The sequence below is a fragment of the Hemitrygon akajei genome, chromosome 24, assembly GCF_048418815.1.
Source record: "Hemitrygon akajei chromosome 24, sHemAka1.3, whole genome shotgun sequence".
Classification (NCBI taxonomy): domain Eukaryota; kingdom Metazoa; phylum Chordata; class Chondrichthyes; order Myliobatiformes; family Dasyatidae; genus Hemitrygon; species Hemitrygon akajei.
In genome coordinates, this window is record NC_133147.1 from 51,167,991 (window position 1) to 51,191,785 (window position 23,795).

Below are 23,795 nucleotides of genomic sequence, written 5' to 3' on the forward strand. Positions count from 1 at the left end.
GTGGAAGGCAAATAGGAGAAGAATGAATCAGATCTGAAAAGTGACGGATACCAAGGTAGAGGAAAGGGGCAGTAGGCGGAGGTCATGCGCTGTTAAGAAGACAGAGGAAGTAGGAGGGGAGGAGAGTGGAGAATTAAAGCAGAGGTGAGAGTAGACTGGGAAAATGTACTGGAAGTTGGAGATATCGACGTTCAATGATTCACTCAGCTATTGCATGACATCCTGAACATCACTAAAAACACAACCAATTAATGGACTGATGAGTACGACTTTTTTACTAACATTTCCACCTGCAATGTTATATTTAGAAAGGCATGGAGCTCCAGCTAAAGTTCCTACAGTATATCAAAACTGCTAAGCATCTTGTCCATTCAATGAATAGCTGATGAGTGCATTTAACCTCACCCCACACACAGTGTGCAGCAGGCCATTGATTCTGGAAACCTCCATCCGCCATGTTGCTTCCCAAATCCACAATTGGCATACATCTTGCAGAATCCTTCGAGAATTTTCCTCAAAATGCACAACACCGCCATTTTCTAAATTATTGCAATAAACCAACTCGAATGACGGCATATAGTGGATATTACACAATTCATATGTCTGTCCTGGCAACGCTTCCCCGGCAAATCTCTGTGTGAGAGCAATTGCACTGTTAGAATACCTTTGAAATATCCTCCTTCCCTCTTTAATTCCGTACTCTCTGGTGTTTAGGATTGCCACATAGGATAAGTAGTCTGGATTTGTTTTCTATACAATCCTGTCATAGGAAAATATACCTGTCACCCCAGCTTCCGCCTCCGTTTTGAGTCCGTCCATATATTGCCAGGCGTTTTTTTTTAACCGTCGCCATCTACCAATGTTTGACAACGTATTCTAGTCGACGGAGACGCAGCGGATGATATATCTAAATTCTACGCATCGTTTACCGTTTGCCCTTCTCAGGTTCATGTTTACTGTCATCTGGGCATTCATATATACGATCAAACGAAACATCGTTTCTCGGGACCACGGACCACACACAAAAGCATACATGACACATAGCGCATGGAACAAAATAGTGTCATAGGTAAGTTTTTAAATATAATTCAATATCGGACCAGTGATCAGCAAAGGTAACCAGTAAATAGTAAACTGTAAACAGCTCTTGTTCTGGTGACGAGACGACGTTGGTGGCAGTGTATATAACAGTCTCACAGCCAGAGGGACTACAGACAATCCAGCTTAATTACCAACTACGCCTTCCTTTTCTTCTTAAGCCCATTAGCCCTACTGCGGCATAGGCCGCCAATAGCAGCTGCCAAGATCCTCAGTCCTGGGCCGATTGGAGATAAATCGACCCAGTGACTTCCAATTTTTTTCCAGAGTATTTAATACGTCTTCGATGCGAGGATATTTCTTCTCCCAGCGATCTGTTCTTGAGAGGTTCTGTACATCTGCGCTTTCAAGGAATTGGTTTGCTGTTCCCATGCCCAACTCTCCTGTTAAAGCTGTGGCTACGAATGTCCATGGCAGAGATAACATTATATGCTGCTGACTACCTCAATTACAAATGTGTGTCCGGTCTTTTTATCAGAATGACCGTCAAAAATATTATATTATCAACTTATTATGGCTCAGGACTTTCTATTTTCTGCAGTTTTTGCTCCGTGATGCAGTGAAAGCTTGTGTGTGTCTCTCGATCTCCCAATATATTTGTTGCTTTGCTCAGTGGGTCTTGCTCGGTAATTGACCCGCTGCGCCGTAGTGGCGTCGCAGTTAGCTCCTTGCATCGGAGTACGAAGTTCAGTTCCAGCGTTCTCTGAGAGGAGTTTCTGCATCCGTCCCGTGAACGCATGGATTTTCTCCAAGTGCTCCGGTTTCCTGTCAAAATCCAAATACCTACCAGCTGGGAGGTAAATTGGTCGTTGTAAATTTGTCCTGTGAATAAGGCATTGTCAAGGAGGTGGTTTGCTCAACAACGCTGTTTATTGGGCAGAAAGGGCATGTTCCCCGCATTGAATCTGCTTCTGACTCAGCAGGAAAGCGGTGAAAAGAAGGGCCCAGTGGAAAGAGGGGAATGGTCAGGTTGTTCTGTGGGCGAGAACTAGAATCCAGGATGATATGATAGATAGATAGATAGATAGATAGATAGATAGATAGATAGATAGATAGATAGATAGATAGATAGATAGATAGATAGATAGATAGATAGATAGATAGATAGATAGATAGATAGATAGATACTTTATTCAACCCCATGGGGAAATTCAACTTTTTTCCAATGTCCCATACACTTGTTGTAGCAAAACTAATTACATACAATACTTAACTCAGTAAAAAATATGATATGCATCTAAATCACTATCTCAAAAAGCATTAATAATAGCTTTTAAAAAGTTCTTAAGTCCTGGCGGTAGAATTGTAAAGCCTAATGACATTGGGGAGTATTGACCTCTTTATCCTGTCTGAGGAGCATTGCATCAATAGTAACATGTCGCTGAAACTGCTTCTCTGTCTCTGGATGGTATTATGTAGAGGATGTTCAGAGTTTTCCATAATTGACCGCCCGGTACAGGGTCCGGGATATGTCCCATCAACTCCTCATTATTCTTAATGGGAAGTTTACAGCTGAAATTCGGGATCCATGTAGGTACAATGACATGGGTTAGACGAGTGTCGAATTTATGTATATAGAGTTTAGGGAATCTGATGCTACGTTAGAGGCCAGGACCTCTGATGTTGTGTCCTCAGGATTTCTATGCGTGCCACGTACTAGTGAGGCCAGAGCTAGGAAGATTATACAATGTAATGCGTGTTTAGTGAATTGGTGTAGGAGGGAGGGCATAAGAGTTCTGGATCTTTCAGGGAAGATAGGACGTGTACAGAAGGGAGGCTCTGCACCTGAACTGGATGGCCACTAATATACTAGCAATATGGTTTGTTCATGCTGCACGTTGGGTTTAAACTATAATTGCAGAGTAATGGAAACCAGGGTGCCAGAACAGTTAGTGGAAAGACTCTGGAGGAAGATGCCGGTAAGCCTTCAGACAGAGTTATGAATCAAATGCTTCAGCAAGGTTTGACTAGAGTCCAGAGCATCCTATATTTTAATAAAAAAGTATTGTATGAAAGTGCTAAACATGAAATTGCTGATTTGCAAGCAGAGGTAATATGTACTGAGGTGAGACTTTTGATACAGCAACATTCCAGTCAACAGGATGAGGTGCAACGTAAAAGATGGACAAAACCAGAATGGGTGAATGCAGGACTAAAGGTATTGTATTTGATTGCGTGCAGCATACGGAATAAGGTAGATGAACTTGCCACGCAGCTGCAGATCGACAAGTTTGGTGTTTTCGGCAGCACTGAGTCATTGCTGACAGATTATATCGCGAAGCTTAATGTCCAAGGACACATATTGATTCGGAAGCACAGGCAGGAAGGCAGAGGGGGCGCTTTTGCTCAGTTGGAGAAAAAATGAAATCTAATCATTAGAAAGATATGACATAAGGTCGGAAGATGTTGAATTATTGTGGATAGATCTAAGAAACGGCAAGGGTAGAAATAACCTATTGGGAGCTGTATACAGACCCCCGAACAGTGTTAAGGACGTAGCCTAAAGATTACAACAGGAGACGGAAAATGCATGCCCCCAAAGGGAATAAATATTCATACGCATCTTAAATATGCAGGTGGATTGGGGAAATCAGGGATGTGCTTGATTAACATAAAAGCCGAAGTATAATAGAGCAAAAGTTCGTAGGATTGGGAAGCTTTTCAAAACAAACATAGGCAACTAAAAATTCGTGAAGTAGGTAAGAGTGAAATATGAAAATATGCTGGCCAATATTATTAAAGAGGATATCCAAACTTTCGTCAGATACATATAGTGTAAAAGAGAAGGCGAGAGGGAGTACCGGACCGTTGAAAAACGTTGCTGAAGAACTACTAATGGTGGAAGAGTAAATGACGGATGATGTGAATAAGAATTTTGCATCTGTGTTCACCGTAGAAGATACTCGCAGTGTGGTGGACGTCCCAAGTGTCAGTGGGTATGGATATGTGTGAAGGGAGCTAAACTAGGGAGATTATTGAGACACTGAAAGATTTTAATGTGGATAAGTCACTTGGATCAGAAGACTTACACTCCGGGGTTCTGAAAGAGTTGGCTGAAGAGATCATGGAGGCTTTAGTAAAGCTCTTTCAAGAATCACTAGATTCTTGAATGATGACGGAAGTCTGAAAAATTGCAAATGCGCCCCCCCCCCCGCAATATGCCAGAGAAACATAGAAGACTAACAGCACAATACAAACCTTTCAGCCCACAACGCTGTACCGAACATTCCTTACCTTAGAAATTACTGTGCGTTACCCATAGCCCTCGATTTTTCCAAGCTCCATGTACCTATCCAGGAGCCTCTTAAAAGACCCTAACGTATCCGCCTCCACCATCATTGCCTATTCCATGCACTCACCACTCTCTGCGTTAAAACCTTACCCCTGACATTTCCTCTGTACTTACTTCCAAGCACCCTAAAACTATGCCCTCTCGTGCTAGCCACTTCGGCAGTGGAGGAAAAGCCTCTGAATATCCACACGATCAAAGCCTCCATCAGGTCACCTCACATCCTCCGTCGCTCGAAGGAGAAAAAAGTAAACCCTGGGCCAGGAAGTCCGACCTCCGTCTTTGGGAAGATATTGTGGTGTTTGTTAAGGATGAGGTCTCAGGGCACTTTATTAAATAGGGCGTAGTCAGCATGGTTTATTCAACGTGCCGGCAGCTGGTCTTGCTCCAGAGGAGACTGTGTTGACGTCGATTCGTTTTACGACATATATAACAATAATTTAGATGACGTAATTGGTGGCTTTTTTGCTAAGTTTGCAAGCAATATGAAGATAGCTGGCGGGCCGGGTCGACTGAGGAAAGGAAATGAAAGGCTTGATTATGTTCTAAATGGAAAGAAAATGTTAAAAACAGATCTATTTGCACTTGGAGCACTTGTGCATGATTCCTTGAAGATTAATATGCTGGCTGAGTCTGTGGTGAGGAAGGCTAATGCGATGTTAGTGCTCATTTCAAGAGGGATCGAATAGAAAAGCATGGATGCAATGTTGAAAAGCTATAACGCACTGGTGAGGGTTCAAAGGACGTTCACGGAAATGATGCTTTTGGGACAATGGCCTTCATAAGACAAGTCATCGAGTACAGCAGATGGGGTGCTCACTCAATTCGGCCATGCTTAAAGAGCAAACATTACGCACACACAGTGTTGTATGGCCTATGAGGAATTGATCTCTAGTATATCAGCGGTGCAATAAATTAGAGAGCAGAAACACTCAATATTTAGTGTTCATCTCAGTCGTGTGAGGAACGTGGAGCTTCCGATGCTACTGCAGGACATAGGTCTCTCAGAAACTTCGACGGGATATTCGAAAATGGTAATATATTCCAAAAATAATTGTTCACAGGTATGTTTGGACATTGAACAAAGGGTGCAGGGCTCTTATTCCACGGAACCGTGAAAATGTCAGACAAGTCCATAGCGTGGGGATGAACGATATGACATGCTGTCCTTCCCAGATGCGCAAATACGATCTATCAAAGGGAACTTTTTTGTGAGTCAGTACATACATTTCTTTGCCCCTCTTTAGAATCTTATATGTAATTATGGCCGCCAGAGAAAAGGACAATGCGAATCCTTCGTGTTACTTGCGTTGGAGAATCTGTGGAATATAACTTGGGTTGAAGTTTATGACAAATGGTAAAGCAAGGAATTCTGGGAATGCAGATCCATAATTCATTGAAGGTTGTCACCAATACGTAGTGCTTCAGAGAAAGCTTTTGGAACGCTGGGCTTCATATCTGAAATTGTTGAGGCCAGCAGATGGGATGTTATGCTGAAGTTGGATAAGGTACATGTGATTCCTTGGGTTCCAGGCTGGGGGCTGCTTCGTCTTGTCAGTATCCTGTCTTTGTCTCTATGGGGTTCGTCTCGTCAGTATCAAGTCTTGCCTCTGTGTGAGTTTTTTCCGTCGGTATCCTGTCCTCGCCACCGTGGCGTTAAGACAAGCCGTTCTTGCCGTTACCATACGGTGGGATCTGTCCCTCCCGTCCTTGCCTCCGTTCGGTAAGTCAGGCCGTCATTGCCGTTACCTTGAGGCTGGACTGTTTCCTTCCTTCCCTCGAAGCCCTGACTGCAACCTTTGTCTGGAGCCTTGCCCTGAAACCTGTGTCTGGGGCCTCGCTTTGCCTATGCCTGGAGTCTTGCCTTGCCTCGCCTGGAGCGCTGCGTTGCCTCACCTTGCCTCTGCCTGGACCCTTGCCTTGCCTCGCCTTGCCTCGCCTGGAGCCCTGATTTGTCTCGCCTTGCCTCTGCCTGGAGCCTCGCCCTGTTTGGAACTTTCTGTCCGTGCTCACGCCTTCGCTAGGGGGTCCGGCCGCTTTGCCGCTACCTAGCTTTGGGAACGTGTTCAGCGTTCTGTGTAATGAGTTGCGGCCCTACGTCCTGCACCCAAGGAGGGGTCCCGTCACTGTGTTCTGTGTAATGAGTCCCGGTCCTACCTCCTGTACCAAAGGAGGGGTCCCGGCTCGGTGTTCCATGTTCCTGTCTCTCCCACGGATCTGTGTTATCATCATGTACATATACCTCGCCCAGCCCAGAAGTACCTTGTCCAGCCTGGTGCTGGGATTCCTTCGTCCTGTGTTAGGATTCCCTTCTCCCGTCCAGGAGTCTCTCGTCCAGCCTTGTGCCTTTCCTCGTCCTGTAGCCACGTCTTGTCCTCGCCTGGTTCTGGAGTCCGAGCCCGAGTCAAGACAAAGGTTCTGGTTCCTTGTCCAGACGGTGGTTCGGAGTCCAAGCCCAGGCTCATAGTTCCCCGTTCCATATCCTGGTTCCGCTATCTTCATCAAGTCCAAGCCCAGGCCCGGAATCCTTGTCTCGTCCTGCGCCTTTGTCATGCCCAGCGTCCTTTCTTCCTCATTTCCCCTGCTTCCTTCTAATGCCTAGACATGTTCCGGGTAATTCAGTGATTGTGTCTTGCACTTGGGTCCGTTCCCAACGCCCCTCTTATGACACCACCTCTTAGTTGTCCTTACCTCTGGACCTTGCCTTTTAGGCTGCGCCTGTATGCATGTAGTAGGAGGAGAGCAAACTAATTCTGTCTGGGCATGGAACAGTAGGCATTCCTTATCTTACTGTAGCATTGGTCTAGCATGTTGGGACATTTAGTGCTACAAGGTATATGCTGCTGTGAACTTGGCATGGTTTTCTTCAACCAAGCCTGGTTGGAGTCTCCGGCTACGATAAGAAATGCATTCAAAGCTGGAACATCTGGACAGCAAATCCGCGTACGTTAACATGATCCTTATTGACGACATCTCGGTATTCAATATCATTACCCCCTGAAGACCAATCAATAAGCTTCAGGACATGGCACTGAACACCTCCTCGTGCAAATGGATTTTCGGTTTTCTCACATGAAGACCCCAGACATTTCGGATAGGCAACAAAATCTCCTGCACAGCCTCCATCAGAACAGGTGCACCGAAAGGCTGTGTGTTGAGCCCACCGGTTAACTCGCTTCATATTTGTGACTGTGAGGTTAAGCATAGCTCCAATACCATGTTTGTGTTTGCTGACGACGCCATTGTCTTTGGCCGGATGAAACATGGTAACAAATCAGCATATAAGAGGGAGATCCAAACACATTTCCCAGTGTTCAGTTGTCATGTTCCACAAATCTCCCTATGTTCTATCCATCTACGTTAGGGTTTGACTGTCCACTCGTCTCCCAACACAGTTCCCCTTTTATTCTGTTATGCATACAGATCTCCCAAGATTGTCCCCCTGTGGACTGACGGCTGGCGCGTGCACACAGTTTCCGACCTTCTCCATATATACTGGGTCCCCGTATGTACACATCACAGCAACACCGCCCTGTACTGATGTCTGGTCTGTATCACACACCTGAAACAAAGAGTGTTTGCAGGCTGAAGTACCAAACACTCCCGCTGTACTCGCTGATACTCCTTCCCTCTCTATCGCAGACCGATTTATTGGATTAACTTGTCTCCACTTCATAGACTGTGTCTGCACACCTCTCTGTCACAGTAAAGCGCCAGCATAACAGCATATCCTTGACCACTCGCCATTGTCTCTACTCCTCTATCGCATCGGATGAAAATAGAATCAGGCACAAGATAGCTTCTATCCTGTTGTTACAAGAATATTCAGCAGTCCCCTAATCCTGCAAGATTGGCTGTTATTTTTCAGATACTGATGAAAAAGGCGTAGACGGAACAGGGTATTAAGGCTATGAACTAGAGCAGTGATGATATTCAGACATTTCGGCGAGAACTAGCAGTAGTCGAATGGAAAGAAGAGTCGGCCAGTGAGAGACTATTAAGAGGGAGATAGCAACAGGCTAAGGACCGGTCGTACCTGTGAGTATAAAGGTGAAAACTGGTAAGCCAAACAGATCCTAAGTGAGGTATTGAACTTCACAAATTACAGCGTCATTTTGAGGCTGTTCTGCCCAACAGAACGTCATGGTTGTTTCTTTTCAGTCATGGTTGTTTCTGTTTCAGCACGACTCTCATGTGCAAGCATTGCTTTGACCGTCTTTAGAGTCTTGTGTGCAATTCTGGACATCTTAGTACAGGTGTTTGCATGTTATGATGCAATATTGAAGTCTGTTCATAATTTTATCTGCGAGGTGACCCGAACATTAGCTTATGAGATATAGAGACAGGTTTAATGGCAGAATTTTTTTTCTTTTGACATAGGTGCATAAAGAACAAAATACAATGGTCTGTATTCGTTATCGTTTTCCCCACCATTTTAACCTGGAATGTGCCTCCTTCATCTTCTGTCCGGATGAATGGTGTCGACCGGAAGGGTCGACTGTCTATTCACCTCTATATAGGGTGCCTAGCCTGCCGAGATCCTTCGACAGTCCGTGTGTGTTGTCTCATTTTCAGCCGAGTGGATGGGCGTTTAAAAGGGATGTACTATATGTGGGAATTTAAGAGAATATTGGTCCAAATCCGTTCCATAAATAAATAAAGCAATTTAGTCCGCATAATTTCCGAATTGTTCCTCATCCGATACACAATTATCCACCAACGCAGTGACGTCAGATTAGCTGGAGCAAAGTTACAGGGTTTCTATCTCCCTCCTCCATCCAAAGAACGGATCCCAACTAAGTCTTTCACTCTGTGGAGACTGCTCAATGTTTGTAGAATACCAGATCATGCCCCACGATTCCATCAGACGTGCAGGCCGCTCCCTCACCCACTGGTCCATCCTACTGGAGAGTGGTCAAATGTTAACATGGATTTATTATTCAAGATTCAAAATAGTTTAATATGATTTCCTATACACAGGTGTAAAGGAGAACGTACTACAGTAGCTGTTATTCTGGGTCCATTGCCAGGCAAAAAAAAAACGATTAGGACAAACAGCACAATAATACAAATGTCAATAAATATAAACACGTAAATAGTTTATATTCAGAGATTTATATTATGTCTATAAAGTGATTTTTACGAGTTGTCTATAAGTTTATTGATCGGAGATGATAAAATATTGGCGGCGTTTGTTGGAATGCGTTCGTACGTTCGTAAGTATTGATCAGCCTTGCTGCTTGCAGAGAGTAAATGTTTTTGGAACTGTTGATCATGGTGTGGACGCTTCGCATCCTCCTCCCTGATGGGGCGTTGATGGTACATGGGCCTTTGTCACATTTGCCGGTGCTGAAAAAATAAAACAATGTTGTTTTACTTACTGTTCATTCATTAAAAAAAACAACAACAAATCATCACCACAATGCAGTGAGTTTCCAGGTAATACGATGACCGAGTGCAGAATAAAGTGCGGCAGTTAAAGTGCGGCAAAGACCAAGAACAAAATGCAAAGTCCGAGCCAGGCAGATTCCGATAAGAGGACTCCATCTTATCGTCGGGGTGAAGGATTGAAAATATTTATAACGGCGTCATTAGAGCTGATCCTGAGCCTGATGGTACGTGCTTTCAGGAGGTTCGTGTCTACTGCGAGATGATGCCGAACGAATGTCATGGGGTCGGTGTATGTACATGCTGGTCATCACTACCCTTTAATATCATTTGTTTTACATGTTCCTCCAGAGGTCCGGATTCAAAAGGGTTAAGCGAAGATATATGTAGTGTCAACAACACAACAAAATGCTGGTGGAACACAGCAGGCCAGGCAGCATCTATCGGGAGAAGCGCTGTCGACGTTTCGGTCCGAGACCCTTCGTCAGGACTAACCGAAAGGAAAGATAGTAAGGGATTTGAAAGTAGTGGGGGGAGTGGGAAATGCGAACTGATAGGAGATGACAGGAAGGGGTGGGATGAAGCTAAGAGCTGGAAAGGTGATTGGCGAAAGTGATACAGAGTTGGAGAAGGGAAAGGATCATTGGACGGGAGGCCTCAGGAGAAAGAAAGGAGGGGGGGAGCACCAGAGGGAGATGGAGAACAGGCGAACAACTAAATATGTCAGGGATGGGGTAAGAAGGGGAGGAGGGGCATTAACAGAAGTTAGAGAAGTCAATGTTCATGCCATCAGGTTGGAGGCTACCCAGCCGGTATATAAGGTGTTGTTCCTCCAACCTGAATTTGGATTCATTTTGACAATCGAGGAGGCCATGGATAGACATATCAGAAAATGGGAATGGGACGTGGAATTAAAATGTGTGGCCACTGGGAGATCCTGCTTTTTCTGGCGGACCGAGCATAGGTGTTCAGCGTAACGGTCTCCCAGTCTGCGTCGGGTCTCACCAGTATATAAAAGGCAACATTGGGAGCACCGGACGCAGTATACCACACCAGCTGACTCACAGATGAAGTGTCGCCTCACCTGGAAGGACTGTCTGGGGCCCTGAATGGTGGTAAGGGAGGAGGTGTAAGGCAGATGTAGCCCTTGTTCCGTTTACAAGGATAATTGCCAAGAGGGAGATCTGTGGCAACGGATGGGGGGAACGAGTGGACAAGGGAGTCGCGTAGGGATCGATCCCTGCGAAAAGCAGAAAGATGGGGGGGAGGCAAAACTGTGCTTGGTAGTGGGATCCCATTGGAGGTGGCGGAAGTTATGGAGAATTATACGTTGGACATGGAGGCTGTTGGGGTGGTAGGTAAGGACAAGGGGAGCCATATCCCGAGTATATGTAGTGTAATTAACGTCATCCCGCACGGAGCCTGGTAGTGTCACTGGGCGATTCACAGCTCTATTTAAAATTGCTCCTTTCGAAGAAAGTTCACAGTGCTAGCGAGAACAACCCCTCTGTCACACAGGCACCGCAGCGGCTACACAGCGGAGGACTACAATTGGGGAGTTGCGAGCATCAAAGTGGAATTTTACGTTAACGGTTGGATCTGCAGCGTGCGAAGGGCCAGTCCCCGACTGGAATCTGGGAACAGTGACGGAAAATGGTTCAGGATCCGGAAATAGGACGATGGAATGTTGCAGCGACGGGAAAGGGTGTCATCAGCCTTGCTCCTTATATTTTTCAGAATGAGTTTTGGATTACAACAGACACACGGATCTACTTTTTACTCCTGACAATTCAGCCCATCTACTTTCCCGTTCTCGGTTTGATCGCATTTCCCGGTAAGTTGCTGACCAACGACTGGAGAAACGAGAGAATGAGAAGCAGTTATCACGGCCTCCGGTTATGAGATCTGATTGGTGGAAATTTAATTACATTTTCGGGTTGACACAGTCCTTCGTTCTCACTGACTGAACTTCGGATGATGAACCTCTAATACATTGATCGGATTCGGTCAATAACAGTTATCTCCCCGTTTTATTTTTCTTTAAATAATAGTAATAATAAAAATTAAAGGACACTTTTAAAATAGAGATGAATTTCAATTAAAAGCAAAGTTAAATCAATGGCCTCTGAGCTGGCGTTTAAAATTTTCAACTGAGTAAGCATCCTTTCTAGGTTTGGATATCGAACTCACTAGTTTGGACTGCAGTTTAAAATAGATGACTCCCCAAATATATTAATCAATTTAAAAGTCTGGCAGAAGAAGCCAGAGAGCTCCAGCCAAAATCACAGCACCGCCTCAAAGCAGCGAGTAATGAATTGATCTGTGTGCACAGTGTGGAGACGCGTGTTTCCTTCTACATTGTTATACCACTTTGGTAATAGCAAAGCAACTCCAATTCAATGACCAATTCCGAGCCCTATTCCAAATCCATCCTTACCGAAATCGGGGAATACTTCTTCCCAGCTGTTCGCTGTTTGGCGCGGTGACGTTATTTTCAAGTTCTTTGTCGACTTCACTGAGCTATAATCCTTGTCGCCTGCAGTCATCGTTGATGATGGAAAACTGCATTCTTGCAGACTGGGTTCAAAAAGATGTTTCCTTATTTCCGGTCTGTGACTGTCTTGCCTTTGTTCCTTGCCCATTGACATTCTTCTGTTTCTTTGAATCCCAACAGTCAAGGTGCAAACAATTGTGGTCCTGTCCCGGGGAAAGTGCGGTCTTTCTAAAGGAGCCACCCGTTACCTGATGGCCATGATAACAGCGGATCTTCTGGTAGTTATCTTTGACCTGGTATTGAGGCATATTTCGATTGTTTATTGGAAAGTTTTTGATTTCCTGGTGAACATCCCCGTGTGTAATGTCCACGCCTCCCTTCTTTACGCAGCCACCGACTGTTCCGTCTGGTTCACCGTCATGTTCACCTTTGACCGATTTGTGGCTGCTGTTCTCTGGACTGTGGCCGCCCTGAGCTGTTCAAAGAACATTTTCTGTTATTTTATTCTCTCAGGACGCCACCGGCTTGATAACTTCTCTTGGTTTTGCTAAGAAAGAAACGGTTTTCAGTTCTCAATAGCGTGGACAGTAGTCGAGACTAGCAGCTTCATTCTGACGCCTGTGATCCCGTTTGTGGTCATTCTTCGCTCAATGGTCTGACAGTCAGGAACGTGTTGGTGGCGAGCAGATCTCGAAGCAGAGTCCGGAGTCGCAATAGAAAGGACCCGGGTCATTTCGGCCAATTTCATCGTGTTATGATTGGTTTTTGTTGTAAACACTGTATGGATACGATCATTTCTTTTTCGTGTATCATATCTGATGGCTGTCACGTTCCCACCTTTGACCATGTCGGAGCTGGGCTACATGCTGCAGTTACTGAGCTGCTGCACAAACACGGCTCTTTACGCCGTGACCCAGAGGAAGCTCCGGGAGCAGATGCGGGATGTGCTGATATCGCCATTCACCCGCCTTGTGAGAGAAACTCACCCGAAACTAAGACCACCAGTTGAACGTAGCGTAGAGGTTCACACAACGTTTCATAGCGCCTGGGGCGCGGTTTCAGTTCCCGCAGCCATCTCTATGAATTGTGTACGTTCGAACCGTGACGGCGGAGCTTTACTCTTGATGCTTTAGTTGCTTACACATTCCAAAGACGTGAAGGTTCTTGTGGAAACCCATGCTGCCCGGCAGTACCGAAAAACAAGAAAAAAATATTAAAATGAAACTTCCTCCCTCAATATCCCGCTCCAGTAAAAACGAGAAGCTTCACTTTAGCGGAAAATATTTTTAGCAGTTGTGTGCGGCCTTCTCATACTCTATTGGTCTCTCAAGAATTATGGGAAATGAGGGTGTCTGGCGCAGGTTAAACGAATCAAAAATCAGCACTAAAATAAATCTTACAGCTCAGTAATAGGCCGTTCGGCACACGATTGGGATGCCATGAGAACGCTAATTTAAACTGCGCATATGTGTCTCCGTGTTCAATCTGCTTGATTAGTACTCCGTCTAACGGATGCTTTGAAGGATAAATGAACGGTATTCCAAACGTATCCAAAACAATTATTTATGCAGCCAAGAGATTCTGCAGATGCTACGCATCCGCAGCAATGCAGACAAAATCGTGGAGGGACTCATTAGCTCAGGCAGGATCTATATCAATGAACAAACAGTCGAGGTTTCCGGAACCCTTCATCAAAACTGGAAAGGAAGGGGAAAGAAACCAGAGTAAGAAGGTGGGCGGAGGGGAACGTGTAAGAGCTAGAACGTGGCAGTTAAATTCCAGTAAATAGCAGAGGGGTGTGAAGCAATGCTAGGTGGAAGACAAATAGCAGAAGAAGGAATCAGTTCGGAAAAGCGAGTGGATGACAGGAGAAAGCGAAAGGGCAGTATGCTGAGGAAATGCTCAGTGGAGTAGAAAGAAGAAGTAAGTGGGGCCAGTGTGGAGAATAGAGGGGGGAAATGAGCTGGAAGTCCGAGATATCGACGTTCAATTATTCACGCAGCTGTTGCATGACGTCCTGAACTCATCACCAAAAACACGACCAATTCATAGAATAATGCTTACGCCTTCTTTCGCAACATCTCTACGTTCATTTTTAGATTCAGAAGGACGTGGAGGTCCAGCCAAAGTTTCTACTGTACATCAAAGCTTCAAAGTTTCCAGTCCAGTTAATAAATGCTTGATGCGTGCATTTAACCTCACCCCACACACAGTGTACAGCAGGCCACTGATGCCGGATTAAACTCCACCTGCCATATTGCTTCCGAAATACCCAATTGGCATACATCGTGCAGGATCTTTCGAGAAACTTCCTCAACATGCACACCACGCCAATTTCTGTATTATAATCCAAACATTTTAAGCGAACCGTATGTGCAGGCATTAATTGAATATTATATAATTCATATGTCATATGTCAACCGATCTAAACCGCGTAATCACCGTACTTCCAAACCAGCCGCATCGTCGATTCTGGTACCACGATCCTGTCATCCATCAGACTTGTGTGAAAGCATTTGCACTCTCAGACTCCTTTGAAATATCCTCCTTCTCACTCTAATTCTGTACTCTCTGATGATTAGGATTGCCACACTGGAAAAGTTGTCTGACTCTGTTTTCAATACAATCCTGTCATCGGTAAATACACCTGTCACCCCATCCACCGTCTGCGTTTGTGTCGGTCCATATATTTTCAGATGTTGCTTTCTATCACCACCTATGACTCCGTTTGATGGGGCAGTTCAGTCAACGATCACACAGTGAACGTTATATTTCACCTTTCATTTAACGCGTCTTTCTACCTTTCTCCTTCTCAAGTTCACATTTATTATCATCTGGCGATTCATGTACAGGACCAAACGAAGCATTGTTCCTCGGGACCAAGGAGCACATACAAAATATAGATGACATGCAGCGCATGAAACTAAATATTGCCACAGGTAAGTTTATAAATAGAATTCAATATTGATGTAGTGCTCAAAGGGGATAAACATTAAACAGTAAATTCTAAACCTTGTCCTTGTAATGAGTCCCCGGTGGTATCAGCGTCCTCAACAGTTCCACAGCCAGACGGATGAGGCCGTTGCCCATGCTGGCAGTCCATGTCATAATGCTCCTGTACCTCGAGCCTGTGCCATCTAGAAGCCGTTTCAACTCTTGTTTCGTACTTTCCTCCTTCTCGACTAAAGAAAGTCCATCCTATGTACAACTACTGTTCGTCCAGCCTCACACTACTCACTCCCAACATTGTTTCTCTCCCCTTCCTTTCCTTTCCTGCTGATTCACTGGAAAAACACTGAATCTGATGACAGGCATCGCAACGAGCAGCTATTCCTCTATGTCCTAGTCGGTAGAGTCACGCGAGCTCAAAAGTACCTCCTATTTTAGATGTTGAGATCAGATATATCAGTAGGTGATTCAATGCAATTACAATCGTTAAGATGACAATGTTTACTTCAATAAATTATTTTCACTATGCTTCATTTGAGTTAAATATCTACAACGGGAGTCACCTCTGAATGTTTATACACCGTTGTTTGGCCAAACTAATTGACACAGATATTCTGAAAGCCTTTGAAAACAAAACAAAACAAGGGCCGAAGTTTACTGTTTGAGCGATCTGACTCTCTGAGTACACCAAGCACCCCAACCTTCTCCGCGACCTTGTTTGATATCCTGTGCAGATAAGATCTGCCAGTTTCTTGACCTTGCTTACAATGGGGCGAACTACTTATGCCTGGATGAGTGAGGTGTTGCGAATGTCCTTGCGATATCAGTCAGCTCATGTGCACACTCCCTAGCAGGCGCCTCCACACCAGGACTGGTCTCCGTTCGCTGCAGTGGCAAATATGTACGCCAGGTACGTCCAAACCAAGCACAACACTACTCGACACATTTGAGAGTTCAGCAGCAGAGACAGATCAGACACATAGGTGAGTCAAGTCCAGAGCACTGGATCCATCAGCTGTTCTGCTAATTGTCTCATGCCAAGGGGGAGGGAAGTATCTGCCCATGGAGAAATATCACTCTCTGAGGCTCTGTTCAGAACGCTTGCATAAGCAGCAGCAGCAAAGCAACGACCCCCCCCCCCCCAGACCCCACCAAAAAAAAAACATAGGTAACCCTCACCGAACCCTCAAGCGTGCAGCAAAGAATCTATAAAGAGACTTATTTGCAGTACCACAAACACTACTCGTTCACTCTCTATTCAAAATACAACAGGTTCTCTCTCTCTCCATAGTAAGAGAAAAAGAGGCGTCTCCGTTTCACAGCGCGAGGACCGGGCAGACATAACAAGGAGGCTCGCTGATTTATGGTGTTAAATATCTGTTGCGTCGCTTTTGCCGAGATTTGTGCCCAAAGACCTCGGGTCTCTGTGCACACAGCCAGCTGCCAGTTCGCCGCTGACGATCTTCCGACTCCCACGACACATCAGGTGGCGCCACCGGCCTCGGGATGTTTGTCCTGCAAAGTGACCAATGGATACATCTGCTATTTCTTCTTTAGCCCTTCACACCCACTGTGGCAAAGGCCGCCAACAGCAGTTTTCCCGGATCCTCAGACCAAGGCCGATGGGAGATAAATTGACGCCGTGCCTTCCCCGTTTTTTCAGACTACGTTAGATGTCTTCTATGTGAAGATCTTTCCTCTCCCAGCGATGTGCTTTGGAGCTTCTGCTGACATTACTGTAGCTCTGGGTTTTCACGGGATGGGTTGGCTGGTCTCATAAAAGCACATAACCATATAACAATTACAGCACGGAACAGGACATCTCGGCCTTTCTAGTCCATGCTGAACGCTTACTCTCACCTTCTCCCACTGACCCGCACTCAGGCCATAACCTTCCATTCATTTCCTGTACATATACCTATCCAATTTTACATTAAATGACAATACCGAACCTGCCTCTACTACTTCTACTGGAAGCTCGTTCCACACAGCTACCACTCTCTGAGTAAAGAAATTCCCCCTCGTGTTACCCCTAAACTTTTGCTCCCTAACTCTCAACTCATGTACTCTTGTTTGAATCTCCCCTACTCTTAATGGAAAATGCCTATCCACGTCAAATCTATTTATCCCCTCATAATTTTAACTACCTCTATCATGCCCCCCTCAATCTTCTATGTTCCAAGGAATAAAGATATAACTTGTTCAACCTTCCTCTGTAAATTAGGTAATGAAACCCAGGTAACATTCTAGTAAATCTTCACTGTACTCTCTCTACTTTGTTGACATCTTTCCCTATAATTCGGTGACCGGAACTGTACACAATACTCCAAATTCGGCCTTACCGTTGCCTTGTGCAGTTTTAACATTACATTCCTACTCCTATACTCAATGTTCTGATTTATAAAGGCCAGCATACCAAAAGCTTTCTTCACCACCCTATCCCCATGACATTCCTCCTTCAGGGAAGTATGCACCATTATTCCTAGATCACTCTGTTCTACTGCATTCTTCATTATTCCTACCAAAATGTAGAACCTCACACTTATCAGCATTAAACTCCATCTGCCATCGTTCAGCCCACTCTTCTAACTGGCCTAAATCTCTCTGCAGGCTTTGAAAATCTACTTCATTATCCACAACGCCACCTATCTTAGTATCATCTGCAGACTTACTAATCCAATTTACCACCCCATCATCCAGATTATTAATGTATATGACAAACAATATTGGACCCAGTACAGATCCTTGAGGCACACCACTAGTCACCGGCCTCCAACCTGACAAACTGTTATCCACTACTACTCTCTGGCATCTCCCATCCAGCCACTGTTGAATCCGTTTTACAGCTTCATTATTAATAGCTAACAATTGAACCTTCCTAACTAACATTCCGTGCGGAACCTTGTCAAAGGCGTTACCGAAGTCCATGTAGATAACATCCTCTGACTTACCCTTGTCAACTTTCCTCGTAAACTCTTCAAACATTGAATAAGATTTGTCAAACATAACCTTCCACGCACAAATCCATGTTGACTGTTCCTAATCAGATCCTGTCTATCTAGATCATTATAAATACCGTCTCTAAGAATATTTTCCATTAATTTACCCACCACTGACGTCAGACTGTCAGGCCTGTAATTGCTAGGTTTACTCTTAGAACCGGTTTTAAACAATGAAACCACGTCAGCAATACGCCAATACTCTGGCACCATCCTTGTTTCTAATGACATTTGCAATATTTCTGTCAGAGCCCCTGCTATTTCTACACAAAGTCCCTCAAGGTCCTAGGGAATATCCTGTCAGGATCCGGGGATTTATTCACGTTTATATGCCTTAAAAGCGCCAGTACTTCCTCCTCTTTAATCGTCAAAGTTTCCATAACTTCCTTATTTGTATCCCTTACCTTACACATGCCCAACTCTCCTTCTCATACAGCTATGGCTAGGTCCGTCCATGGCAGCGATAGCATTCTCCGTTGATCAGTGCCATATCTTCAACTGAGTATCCTGTCTTTTTTTCAGCATGACTCTTAAAATCTATTATTAACCTGTTAGCAACCTGGTATAACTCAGAGAGCACCAGGCTTACTTATTTTCCGCAATTTCTGTGAAACCACTGGCACTTCAACGCAGCGAAAGCCGGTATCAGTGTTTCCATCTCCCTATATATTTGCTCCTTTGCTCAGTGGGTCTTGCTCGGTAATTTACCCGCGGCGCCACAGTAGCGTAGCGGTTTCCACGACTCTATTACAACTCGTTGCATCGGAGTTCGAAGTTTAGTTTGTCGTTTGGTCCCTGAAATCCGCATTCCTGTTCACGGTCCGGAACATCAATCCTTGTTCCAATTTTTCCTGCTTTCTCCCTTATTCTGTTGAGTCCCTCAATTGAGGCACCTGATTCTCATTTTGGACTGGCTACACAAATACCTCCTGGGTTCAGCTTCATTTGTTGGACTGTTCCCCACCCTTCCCCTTCCTTCTGAAGTCTTGCCTGCAACCTTCGCATGAAGCATTGCCTCTAAATTCGCCTGCGTCCCTGCCTGTAACGCCATCAATTCAACCGCCGGGGCTAGACCGGGGCCTTGCTGTGTCGAGATAAGAAACATTCTTTCGTTGTTTGGAATTGTCTCCTTGTATAATCACTTTCGCTAGGTGGCTCCGGCCGTTTGCCGCTACCTTGAGTTGAGAACCGTCTCTGTGTCCTCGCCTTCGTTAGATAGATCCGGCCGTTTGCCGCTTCCTTGTGTTGGGAACCGTCTCTTTGTATCCAAGCCACCGCTGTGTAAGTCCGACTGTTTACCTCTACCCTGAGTGTTCAGTGTACTGTGTATAGAAAGAGCCCCTGTACTTAGTCTTGTTTCCAAGGAGGGAGTTCTGGCTCTGTGTTCCATGCTCCTGAGTTCAGAATCCAGGGCTCCGAAGTTCCTAAGCCCCTAGTCCAAGGTCCGAGGATCCTGAGTACCAGGGCCAAGGCTCCAATTCCCTGTCTCCCAAGACCAAGTCAAGGATTCGTGTTCCCTTCCTGTCCATGTCTCTCGCCCAGCCCAGGAGTACTTCACCTAGCCCTCTGCTGGAGTTCCCTATTCCGGTGCTGGATTTCCATCATCCTGCCCAGGAGTCCACATTCAGTCCTGTAGCCTCGTCCTGTCCTTGCCAAAATCCTAGTCCCGAGTCCCAGCCTAGACTCGGGTTTTGGCTCCGAGTCAAGACCCAGGTTGTGAGTCCCAACCAAGACCCAGGTTCCGGGTCCTTGTCCAGATTCTGGCTCCGCTGTTCGGAGTTCCTTGTCCGGGCTCCTTTTTACCTTGTTCCAAGTCCGAGTCCCGTGCTGCTAGCCCTAGTTCTATTATAGGCCCTGAATCCGAGTATCGTCTAGGGTTTGTGTCAATGTCCAGCGGCCCTTCTTCCCCAGTCCCTTGCTTTCTTGCCAGAACTAGTCCTGCTCCTAGAACTTCAGTGTCGGTGTCTTGCATTTGGGTCTGCCATCAACGGCCCCCTTGTAACAGAACAGTCCAGCTAACCATGTACCCAGCGGCACAGACACTGTCGTTTTACTCTCGCCATCCTGGGCTCCCTCCTGTTGAATGCCCCCCACCCGCCTGTGTAGTCCATTGTCTGGAGAAGCCTTTGGGTCGCGAGAAGGTTCCCAATAAGGTGTGGGGCGTGTGGTGGTACTGTCATGCTCCGATCCATGAAGTCGGCATTCCGGTTCAGGGTCCGGTCCATCGATCCTGGTTCCAGGTTTTACTATTTTCTCCCTTGTTCTGTTGAGTGCCACAATTGAGGCACCTGATCCTCATTTTGGGCTGGCAACATAAATAGCTCCTGGGTTCAGCTTCAACCTGCCAAAATTCCGTGACGACTTCTGGCATCTCGGGTATATATTTTCATCCCACCACCATTGTACACTTTGCACAATTCACTGCTGTCTGTTGGGCACAAACGCCATAAACTTTGTTTACTGGGTAACGGTGTGTTTTTGCGCACATCCGTCTCCCAAAATCACCCGCTATGTACATCAGTCTTGTGTGAATACACACGTTCAAAGGCGATCATCAGCATTCTGATGTCTCGTGTGCACACTCATCTCCATACCGTTCGATGTGTATTCAAGTCAGCTGCGTACACGCCGATCACGACAGCACCTTCTGCGTATTGGTGTGTACCGCACATCTCTCCGCATTTTACCCATGAGTACTGCTATCTGACTCCACCGTGATCGATCCAAAACTTGCTTGCAAATGGAGGAGCTTTGGACAAGGGTTGAGCAGCCCCAACCTGTTAAAAACTTAGAGCAACAGGAACAGCAACATAAACTCCAACAGCCAAATCCTTGATAGTGAAAGGCTTCGAAGATGGGCTGCACCTGGGAACGACGTGGAAGAGTACGGGTGATGTGCCTATTTAAATAAGAACTGCCACCCGGTGTGTGCACACGCATCTAAACATTCTCTAGTGTTCTGTTGCCTTCTGTGTACCCCCACTTTGTGTACCCTACCCCGTTCATCTGGTGCCTCGCTGTACACGCATCTCCTGACATCATTCTGTTGTGTCCAGGCGTATCTCCACATCTCCCAATATCTTCTCTCTGTGGACTGGCGTCTGGTGTGTGCACACACCCTTCAAAATCTTCTCTTCATGTATTGGTATTCAGTTTGTACACACACATCGCAACAACGCCTTATCATTTGCCTGCTCAATTCCCCCCTCCCACCTATATTCTGCTATATTCTGCTCTGGCGCGACGTTACGTAGCCTTGTCACTGATGGAACATTGACGGTACATTGGACATTATCACTTGTACCGACGGTCAGAAAGAAAAACGTGCATTACATACAGAACATTTAGTTTCTAGAAAAGAGGGACGAATAAAGTGCTGCGGTTACAGAGAAAGTGCAGGGCAGACAAACAAATTTCAAGGTCAGAACGAGGAGGAGTTCATCTTGCCGTCCTGTTGAAAGGTTTCATATTTTATTATAACGACGGGATTGAAGCTGTCACTGTGGTTGGTATTACGTCTTTTTATGCTTTCGAGTTGCCTGCGATATGATATAGAAAGAATGTTCGGGTCGGGTATATGTTATCACCAAATTAACTGGCTCATTTTACGTGTTGCTCCGGCTGTCTGGTTTCAAAGGGGTTAACTGTGGATGTTTGTGGAGTGACTGTAATTAACGTCAGCCCGCACGGAGTCTGGTTGTGTCACTAGAGAATTCGCAGCTCCGTTTAAAATCGCTCCTTACGAGGAAGTCTCAGTGTCAAAGTCTCACTGTGTCAAAGACTAGGCGAAGCTGCTCCACAGCGGAATAGAAGAACTGCGGAGCTGCGGACGATAAAGTGCGATTTTACAGTTTTATCTGCAGCGAGTAAATCGCCAGTCACTGACTGGAATCTGGGATCAGTGGAAGGGAATGAGTCAGGATCGGGAAACAGGAGCAGGGAATGTTACAGCGACGGAGAAGGGTGTGTTCAACGTGGCTCACTATATTTTTGCGGACGATTCTTGGATCACAGCAGACAGACGGATCACATATTTACTCCTGACCTTTCAGCCTATTTACTATCCCGCTCTCGCTCTAGTTGCAATTCCAGGTACGTTCCTCTCCAGCAACTCGAGCAACGAGCAGATGAGAACCGGCGACCACGGGTTCCGATGAGGAGTTCTGATGTCTGGGTTTTACATTACATGATCCGCCTAATACAGTCGATCGTCCTCACTAACAGAGGATGATTTAATCCACATGTGTAGATCTGCGTATTGAATGGAGTTAATCACCGTGATATTAAATATTATAAAAGTATTAATTTGATTATAGGGCTCTTTTCATGCGGACAATGTAAGACAATAGGATGAAGTGCAATCATGAATATTAGAAAATATGAAAATGAAAGACAGAATGATGCTGGCTAAAAACAAGGGTAAGTAATGGGCTTTGCGCTGATATTTGAAGCTGTCAACTGAGTCTTCATTTATTCTGATTTTAAGTATTGAATTCCTCAGTTTAGAAGTGTAGTTCAGAAAAGTTGATTTGAAGAGAGATTGTAAGAGACCGCGGAGGAATATCCGAGAGCTCGAGCAGGATTTGAAGTCCTGAAGGCAGAATTATAGTCAATAAGCAATAGTCTAATGTAGAAGCTCGATTACCGAACTTAACGGCTCAATTTACAGGTCGCAAGAAGATTTGGACGTAGTTCAGCACATCACCGAAACTGGTGACCACACGCTTGCAACAATTCAATCTATCCACAGGGTTCGCTGACTCTGTACAGCAGACAAGGAAAACTCTGCCTACATCAGATAGTCTCACCTCTTCCCTCTCTCATCAGGCAGGAGGTGCAAAAGCCTGACTGCTACGACTGGAGGAACGATTCTGCTGTGCCGTTTTAAGGCGATTGACTCCTTCGTTGTGTTTGATTCCACAATCTGCCTCGTTATTTACGTGCTATATTCTTAAATCCACCGCACTTTTTCTGCTGCGGTTACTTTTTTAAACTGCATCTGCTATTCTGTTACCTTCCACTACCTCAATGTACCGACTAATGAATTGATCTGTCTCCACAGCATGGAGGACACACTTCTCTCTGTACCTTGGAACACCCATTTGGCAATAGTAAACTAATTCCAACTTACTGATCGATTTCAAACCCAATTCAAAATCCGCCTTCAGCGAAGTCCGGAAACAGATCTTCGCAGCTGTTTGTTGGTTCAGGTGATGTTGTTATTTTCCAGTTACGTATGACGTCCTGAGGTATAACCCTCGACGACAGGAGATCACGCCGATGCTGGAAAGCCTGAGTCCACGAGTGTGTTTCTACATTTCCATCTGTGAATCAAACTTTGTTCTTTGCTCACTGATACGTTTGTGTTTCTTTCAATCCCGACAGTGAACGTGCTGACGATTATTGTCCTGTCCCGGGGAAAGTGTGGTCTTTCCAAAGGTGTCTCTCGCTACCTGATGGCCATGGCAACGGCCGATCTTCTGGTTGTTATCTTCGACCTAGTACTGAGGCAGATTCCGATTGTTTATCGGGAAGCGTTTAATTTCCTGAGGAACATCCCCGTGTGTAATGTCCACGC